The sequence below is a fragment of the Oncorhynchus kisutch genome, linkage group LG21 (assembly GCF_002021735.2).
Source record: "Oncorhynchus kisutch isolate 150728-3 linkage group LG21, Okis_V2, whole genome shotgun sequence".
NCBI classification, from domain to species: domain Eukaryota; kingdom Metazoa; phylum Chordata; class Actinopteri; order Salmoniformes; family Salmonidae; genus Oncorhynchus; species Oncorhynchus kisutch.
The window spans coordinates 2,796,715-2,805,954 of record NC_034194.2 but is presented as its reverse complement, the minus strand read 5'-3'; the positions used below and the strand labels follow the sequence as shown (position 1 = coordinate 2,805,954).

The 9,240-nt window shown below is 40.2% G+C and overlaps 1 long non-coding RNA gene across 1 annotated transcript; it reads left to right on the top strand.

The window, feature by feature from the left end:
* The first annotated feature begins 2,249 nt into the window (after nt 1-2,249).
* LOC109866677 (uncharacterized) lies at nt 2,250-5,230 on the top strand. Its single transcript, XR_002251720.2, has 2 exons — nt 2,250-2,380; nt 4,112-5,230. It is a non-coding gene; the product is annotated as an uncharacterized LOC109866677 (long non-coding RNA).
* The last annotated feature ends 4,010 nt before the right edge of the window (nt 5,231-9,240 follow it).

The window sequence follows — 9,240 nt, the reverse complement described above, 5'->3', positions numbered from 1 at the left end:
ACCCTAGGCCAAACATTACCCTAGGCCAAACACTACCCTAGGCCAAACATTACCCTAACCCAGACGACGCTGGGCACTCCCAATCACGGCCAGTTGTGATACAGCCCAGGATCGAACCAAGGTTTTTAGTGATGCCTCTAGCACTGTGATGCAGTGCCTTAGACCGCTGCGCTACTCGGGAGCAACACTTTACATCTCTAACAACTCTGTGTGTCTGATTAGCTCTCTCTCTCTCTCTCTCTCTCTCTCTCTACCCTCTCTCTCTCTCTCTCTACCCTCTCTCTCTCTGCCCTCTCTCTCTCTCTCTCTCTCTGTCTCTCTCTCTCTCTCTGTCTCTCTCTCTCTCTCTCTCTCTCTTTGCATTCATTTCTTTCTCCTCTTTTTCTCTATCTCTCGCTCTCTTTATGTACCGTATTCACTCTCCCCCCTCTGTGACTATATGGACCTCAGACAGACAGACAGACAGACAGACAGATAGGACAAGACAAGACAAGACAAGGCAAGACAAGACAGGAAGAGGGGTGTTGCACAACCCCTCTTCCATTTCCCCTCGGCCCCCTCTGCCCTGCTCTGTTTCGAGGAACCCTGGGGACCACAGCTCATGTAAACAGAAACCCGATCCCGGTGCGCTGGCTCAGGTTGCGCTCCCCTCGTAGACCCGCTGGCCACTGATGATACGAGATCCGCCTGGGCTTTGGGAACGGGGCTTATCAGATGCCTTCCAAAAGGCCCCCTCTCTTCCCGTCTCAGAGCACATCTGGTGCCTCTGCAGGGAGCACAGGCAGCGAAGGGAACGCTGTCCCTTGGGTTCCCTCTGGAGGGAACCCAGGCCCTCACTATTCCCTCTGAAATCCACTTACCAAAATGGCAGGGACTCAAGACGGTATTTATAAGGCCTAAAGTTACAATCCCCACATCTGGATCCAGTTATAAGAAGGGCAATTTTGTGTACCTTTACTGTATCATTATTTGCATTACTGTCCATAGAGGGATGATTAAAGTGTATTGTCCCTGACAATTTAGAAAATTATCGAGAATGTTTGTGAGGTACAAACAGGTTCCCCCCATAAGTTCGCAATGGGCGTTTATATAAGGTCTTTGATTTTGCGATACTTTGACTTGCCACCAGAGGGCGATATTACCCTTTTCCTGTTGAGGCAAATTGGCTTACCATTTGGATGCTTGTTTAGCCTATAGACCCCCGCTTCGAGCACACCAACAGTGTTATTTCGGCACGCCATCATTACATCCATTTCAATTGAAATGCTGCGTTTGCATTGCAGCATTGCGTTGCAGAGGCAGTTTCAGTGCGTCCGCTGTGGTGCATACTTTGAATTTATCGAACGTATGCGTCAAACTGTATGCATAGACGGCTTAACAGAAAAGGTATCAGAATGTGAATGTTGAACTTTTGTTGCCAACATATCCAGATAATGCTGCGTTCTATTTCACAGAATACACTGTCGGTGTGTTCGAAGCTTTGGGCTACCTCTGCCGATGAAACCCACGTATATTTGACCCATTAGATTTGTATACATATAACGCTCGGACAGAACATTTTGAGATTACTCTATGGGTCACAGGAACCTGTCCATACAATGGTACAACAAAAACCAAAGACGCAAGTAGCCTAATATAATTCACATAGGACCATAAATAGGTTCATTACCAACTGTAGCCAGGATATGTCACTGTTGGTCAAAAGTAATGTCGCGTTCAGTAAGACACAAGGTTGTGGAACGTTCAGTTACATATATACGATGTAGGCTAGAACAAACATGACTCTGGCATGTAAAAGAAGTAAAATAATCAGCTCTATTCCTGGAATTTCTAACGACAACATTCGACAATATTTGGCAACTTTATGTGGCTTCATTTGGATGTTAAAATCTGATAATACCTGAATAGAAGTTGGCCCATGTAGCAGACCTTTCCATCCAATGGCACCATATAATGGGTTTAATAGACATATTTTGTTGGATATTTTGTCCAATGAATGCTTCCGAATTTTGCCTTCCCACTGATGACACATACTCTAATTAAATCATCTATTAAAATACATGTATGAAATATATACAATCCATGTGGATTTTAACGAAGCATATGTTCAATATAAAAACAAATATGGGTATCACACTTTTACAGTAGGCTACATTGTTATTTTGTTTATACAGGTTGTTTGTGTATGTAACCAAGTTTCAACGTCACACGTCAGTCATGATGCTGGTATAAAACGTTGGTCCGACTATTTCAGTGATCACATTTTCAGAGGGACTGTGGCTGCGCTTGAAGTTGTGGCCAGATCATCATCACCAGGATGTCAAAAATGACAGTTGTTCATCTCGGAGTGATTGTCTTCGCCATATGTTTATCGACAGAGGTATGACAAAATATATATTTTTAAATGAATTAATTCGCTTTTCATTTGCTTGTGGTATTTTTGTGGTAGGCTATTCATTCGATAGCTTATAATACATTGTTTTTGATTATATATGGCTTGGATAGACTCATCTATAGGCCTAAGCATATAAATCATATAATCTCGGTGTTTTTTCTGCAATCATCCTACATTTCTTTCTTGTATCACTTTGTTATAAAAACACTTAGGCGAATTAATTATTAAAACCCACGGTACACCTGAGTCTTTCCAAGGGTTAAAGTTTATTTCAGTGCAGCGCGCTAAAACGGAACCTGAAACGGGTAGCAAAGACCAACAGTTTGCGCGTCTGCTTTTGGACTATCATTCTCTCTTTGTATGGTGTTACTGGCCAATGTGATACCTGGTTGTGACCCAGATAGGCTAGCTACACATAGCAATTTAAAAATAATGTTTTTCCTAATTATTGCCAGTGTATGTCTGTAATTTAAAGGTGCATTGCCTTTTATTTGCTATTTTATTTTCCATTCCATGGAAATGTGCTTGGTTTGGATAGGCAACTGATATTTGTTCTAATCCAGGGGTTTTCTGTGGGATTTGACATGCAACGTTGGACGACATAATTGTTCAATCAGTACCCAGCTAGCACAACTTCTGAGAACTATGTTTCTGAGCTTGGTGAGAGCATGGTTGAACTGTGGTTATTTAGCATACAACCTTCCCACAACTTTCTGGGAATTGTGCAGTATAGTTGTTTGGCTTTGGAAGATTCTCAGCACATTTAAGGAACTTGGCAACATTCTTTTCTTTGTGTTTCATTACTTTAACAGAACGTTTCCTGAAAGTTCAAACATAGTTACATTAATTTCAATGTTGGTTATGTTCCAGGAACGTGATAAAAAATTACCGACCTCTACATGCTTTGTAAGTAGGGAAACCTGCAAAATCGGCAGTGTATCAAATACTTGTTCTCCCCACTGTATATATATATATAGCATTCCGTGGATAGAGAACAGAAGATTATAGGTTATAGAATCTCACTGAGATTCATGATCAATGCCTGAGGAAATTACACTTTCATGTGTCATATCTGTGCTTTGAGTAAAAAATAAAATAAACTTAAAATAAGCTAGCAGTGTTAAGTCTTCAAACATTCAGGGAAAGTTAAGGAAGTTATTCAAAAACCTGTCAATTATATTCTCAGAGTGTTAATAAAACATTCATGGAACCACAATAAATTGCTCTCAGAACCTCACTCCAACCTAAAAATAAATGTTCCCAGAACAGGCAATTTTCACTTGTTCTCAGAACATAATCAAAATAGGTTCACTTTTTACTGGTCAGGACACAAATGTGAATCCAAAAACATGCATTCTCATAACGTCTAAGGAACCATATGTGCTAGCTGGGATAATTACTTTCCACAAACCCTAATGGCCATTTCATTGTAATATCTACATCACAATCCATTGTTATACACGCTTGGCCTAGAATATCCATGCCACTATAGCTGGTGTTCAACCTATTGTGTGCTACTTTTTCACAGCCAGCCTTCAACACCACAAATTTCACAAATGTGTCAACATTTCACAAGTCCTCTAGATATTACATCATATTGAAGATGTCCGCTTTGCCTGAAATGTGCTTTGTCATGGATCAATGAGGAGTTGTCCCAATTCTGTAGAATTACGTTTGAGTTCTCACTTAACCAAGCCTCTTCCTGGTTGCCTGCAGGTGGTCTCCCAAAACACAACAGGATCCACATGGGTTAATGCGACCAGTGCGGGCTCCAGCCTCAACTCCACCACCATGGCCACAGACCCGTACAGCAGCTCGGCCAACTCCACCTCCCCTACCGGAGCGGGCGTGTCACTGCAGTCCAGCCCCTTCTCTCTCCTGCTCCCCATCGTCATGGCGACCTCCCTCCTGCACCGCTACTGTTGAACCCTTGATCCACCGCCCTATTACCACAACCACCACCACTCCCCTCAACCGCACTGAACAGAGACCACTAGGCTTACATCTAAGATTTCGCCCCACCCACTCATTCGCCCAAAAGAAAGAAAATCCTATTGCTGACATTTTTCTCCGAAGGGGGGGGTGTAACGTCAGTTGGAGAGGAAGCTGCCACCATCACCCCCCCCCTTTCAAATCACTTATGGAGAATCAAAGGAATGGCACTCTTCAACATGGCTTCCTGCTCCAGCACTATACTCTGCCATCCCTCAAGACCTGCGTTTCCATAGCAACTCCACCAAAACATCCTGGTTATCAGTCTGTGGAATGCTGGGGGATGTAGGCCTGGAGGACACAGGTGGTTGTCATGTCACATGTCTCTCAAAATGTGGACCACTTTGGTGTACAGAAGTTCTAATCGTAGTTTTTAATTATACCTAGGAAAATAATCTGAAATGTGTTTTGTATGTGCCCAAAGTGAAGGTTGTGCATAGGAGATTATTAATAAAGAAATTCAAACCTCTTTTAATTAAAATATTTTAAATGGGGTTTTCACGATTTGGTGCTTTTTAGTTTGTGTTATTGACAATGTACCAGAATGTGTTGTATGCGAAGAGAATAACTTTCACACTGGACTTGAGTCTGTATGCGTAGTGATTTCTAAAGATTTTCTGGTCTTTTTCAAGGAGGATATAACTATATATCTCCCTTTCAATGCCTGGGTTGGTCATAACAAAATGACTGTACTGTAACCACGTGGGAAAGGATGACACATGTATATTCCCCCTTATAGTTTATATTTTGTATAAATGACAATGTTAGTTTTTGTTAGCTCTTCCGAATTAATGGTACGGAATAACAATGTACAATAAATTATAATAAATGATATTTTGTGTCCTCCTTGGATTACTGTTCGAAGGTGGTTTGTAGGTTGATACTGAACTAGGTCACTGGGCTCAATGAGTTGGTATTTTGAAGATGCTCTATTTAGGAACCCCTTTTGGAGGGCAAAGGTTCCATGTAGCTTCTAACTTCTGTAAACTCTTTGTCATTTCAAAGGGCCAAATCTCGTTTTCAGATTTCTGGCTTGTTCAGTGATCCAGCCCTCAAACACTCTTCTAGAAACTGTCGCCTCTACTTTGATCCATCATCTCTCGCAATCGATCTCGGTCCATTACATCCTAATGTAGTTTTCTATAGGGGTCCAACAGCAGCAGCCAGATGAATTATTGAGCTGCCACGTTGTCTAGACAGCAACTGCTGAGCTGGCTGCATGGGCCTGAGCAAGACTCTGTGATGCCCCCTCGATCTCTAGTCCAGTGACACACACTACAAAATAGTTATGACCATGTTCTCTCGATGTCAGTTTTTGACTGGGGTCCTAAGAATGCCACATTTATCACTTTTTAACCCTAAGGCACTGACTTTTTTATGCACTTGCCAAGAGTTGGAGAGGGTCCCCCAAGGGTATATTATTTACTATTTGATTAGGTAATGAGATGCTTTCCGAAGTCTACCCAACACTCTCTAGTCTTTGCCTCAGTGCTGCATACTCATGAGGACTGCTGCAGAGAATGGGGAAAAAATACTTTCATACTTTCATACTCAAAGGGATGAAAATGGCTAGAACCATCTTTAAGGCATAGTTCACTGAATGTAGTTTGTTCCAAAAAATTGTCCATGTCAGCAGTCAAGTTTTCAAGAGAGCACTTTCAGTATGTAGCAAAAACTCAGTTTTGCAGTGAACTATCCCTTTAATACAGATATTGTTCTAATATGTAGGCAAATTTTAAAAAGGGACTACAACTACGCCGACTGCCATTTTGTGTCCCAGCAGACAAATACGGATTAACATCCAATTTTCGTTGTTGAATTATACCAGAACAAGTAACCAAAAGGTCACTGGTTTGAATACCCATGCCGACAAGGTGAAGAATCTGTCTGTGAGGCACATAACCTTCATTTGCTCCAGGGGTGCCATACTATGTACATTTTAGTGGTTTCTGACATCTTTATCATGCAAAATGAAGAGATCAGTAGAATCAGACGAACATGCTACTTGTTTGTCATAGACCAGTGGTAACCAACCGGTCGATCTCCAAGCCATTCCTAGTCACCAAACATTTTTGTAAAAAACAACGCCTTGTTTTAATATTTTATCTTCATTTGTTTCATGCTGTTGACAATAGGTACACTTGATTCAGCAGCTCTAGCGCCAGTGTTACCATTTCATATTTCTTAAGGTAGAACTCCACCTACCAGTTGTTGGGGTTAATTGCCATGCTCAAGTGCAGAATGGAAGAATTTTCCATCTTGGGGATTCAAACCAGTGACTTTTCTGTTACTGGCCCAACTCTTAACTGTAAGGCTACCTGCCACCCCCAGGGTTGGGTAGGTTACTTTCTAAATGTAATCCATTACAGTTACTAGTTACCTGTCCAAAATTGCAATAAGTAGCGTAATTTTTGGATTACCCAGACTAAGTAACGTAATCTGATTACTTTACTTTTAGATTACTTTCCCCTTAAGAGGCTTTAGAAGAAGGCAAAAATGTATGTTACCAATTGAACCACATCTATTGCAGGATAAATCGATGTTAAAGTTTACATAGCTGGCCATATATGGATGTTACATTTTACTTAATGGATTGGTTATGTAGGCTTCTTCTAACCAAAGCTTTTTACTACATACAATCATACTATTAAATTATATCTTTACATTAAAATATATAATTTCTAAGTCCAAAAATGGATGTAGCAACTACAGACTGCCCCTTTAAGTCTATCAAAAGTGTACGAGTTTGAGCAGGTGTCCATTAGGCCTACGGATGTATTTTTTTTTTATCGGTATGAATTAGATTTAGCAATAAAAGCCCCACTTTTATTCCAGAGGATGGGATCCGCACTATGCAGTTGTTGCAAGAGTACATTTTTCACTGGTTGTCCACTGGTTTCAAAAACAATGATTGACAGGCAGCTTAAACTTCTTGAATTGAACAATTATTGGGTGAAACTACACATTTAGATTTGTGAACAGCCACAATCCATAAGGCACAAATAGCTAAATGAGAGTGCAGCAGTGTGATTCACATCAATGCGATATGTGTATCACTGTAGACTACACCACTGCTGTCATCCTTACCTCCAAGCGTTTATTCAAGTTTGATAATCTTTGGATGCCGACAGCAGTCGCAGCATTAGAAGACATAGCTTGGACTGTGGCCTACAAAGGTCTATTCCTGCTATTTTCCCGCAATCCATCAAACACATGGAGTGTCATCATACTGGTCTCTGAATTGTGGTCAGACACACTCAGGTCGAACCACCTTGAACTTGCGCCTTTTTCAATGCTGATTTGAAAGTCATTGAGAAAACAGAAAAGTGATTTTTTTTATCCACAAACACCCTTTCTGAATTTAAAAGTACTCCTCGAAGTAATCATCTACTTTTTCAAAAGAATCTGTAATCTGATTACAATATTTTTGCAGGTAATGGAAGGGATTACAGTTAGCGGTTTTTGTAATCCCTTACATGTAATCCATTATTACCCATCCCTGGCCACCCCTATGTAGAGACGGGTATGGTGCTGGAGTGGAGATTTTGAATATAAGGTTACAAAGAGATGAATTTACCATTTAAAAGGTATTAAAATCCACAACATTCAATACATTTTTCAACATTATAGACAGGAAACAAATTGCGCACAAATGCCGAAATCTAAAGTATGTTCCCACCACGGTGTTATTTTTGTGCAACCTGTTGTGCATGCTGTGGAATGACATCTGCAGTGAATAGACTAGTAGAGCATGAGAACGCAGTAAACTGATGATGCGACAGTCAGTGGAGAGAGACCATGCAGTGCGGAAGTCCTTCTCAGCAACCCTAAAGCCAAGCTTTACGAGCCATTGACCTGCCGGTTGTCTCCCTCCATCCTCTCCCTGCTCCATTAACCCTTTCCTGCCCAGCTGGTCTCGTCCCCCTTGAGATTGCATTCAAATTATAGTGCAAATGATCAATGCTGTTCGAGATTCTGCACAGATTATTATAGCAATTGTGAAGATCTTCACAGACCTGCGACTTTTGCATGCTATCTTGAACATTCACGCTTTCTATGATTACATAAGACATTTATAGTTACTGTAGGCCTACCTCCAAATGTGGCCATGGATGGATTACTCAATGTAAGGTTGAATGAATACTGTTACATTAGTTTGTAAGATATTAAATAATCTAAAGTTAAGGCAGTTTTACAAAAGTAATATTGAATTGTGTTTGGTTGACAACACAAGCAACATTTAAAGGATATATAATGCTTGGATAGTTCCATCTGAACCACTGGCTGAATCCTTTTATTTTGTATTTAATTGGAGACGTGAATCCAACATATAATTTGTTAATTTGTCGACAATTTAATAGGCTATTTACTCTATTGCAAAAGTGATATTGGAATTGAACACAACCAAATATCAACATTTGAAGGAGATATCTTTTGACCTATCTTTTGTGCCACTGATTTAGTCTGGTTTTAATTCCAGATTAGTTACAAATTAATAATTGATATGTTGGATTCACGTCTCTATCTCAATCAATAATCAAAGTTATAGAATAGGCCTAAATCAAATCAAACTTCATGTAAAGTGCATTTAAAGTCTTATTTGATTTCGTCCTGTTATTTAATTTGAAGACGTGAATCAAACATATCAATGATTAATTTGTAGACAAACTGGAATTAAAACCTGACTAAGTCGGTTGCACAGATGGAACTATCTCAACAGAAGATACATTGCCTTCAAATGTTGATATTTGGCTGCGTTGACAACCAAACACAATTCAATATCCAGTTCGTCTACCAATGTGTTGGATTCAGATCTCAATCTCAACCAAAAATTAAAAGTTAAAGAATAGGAC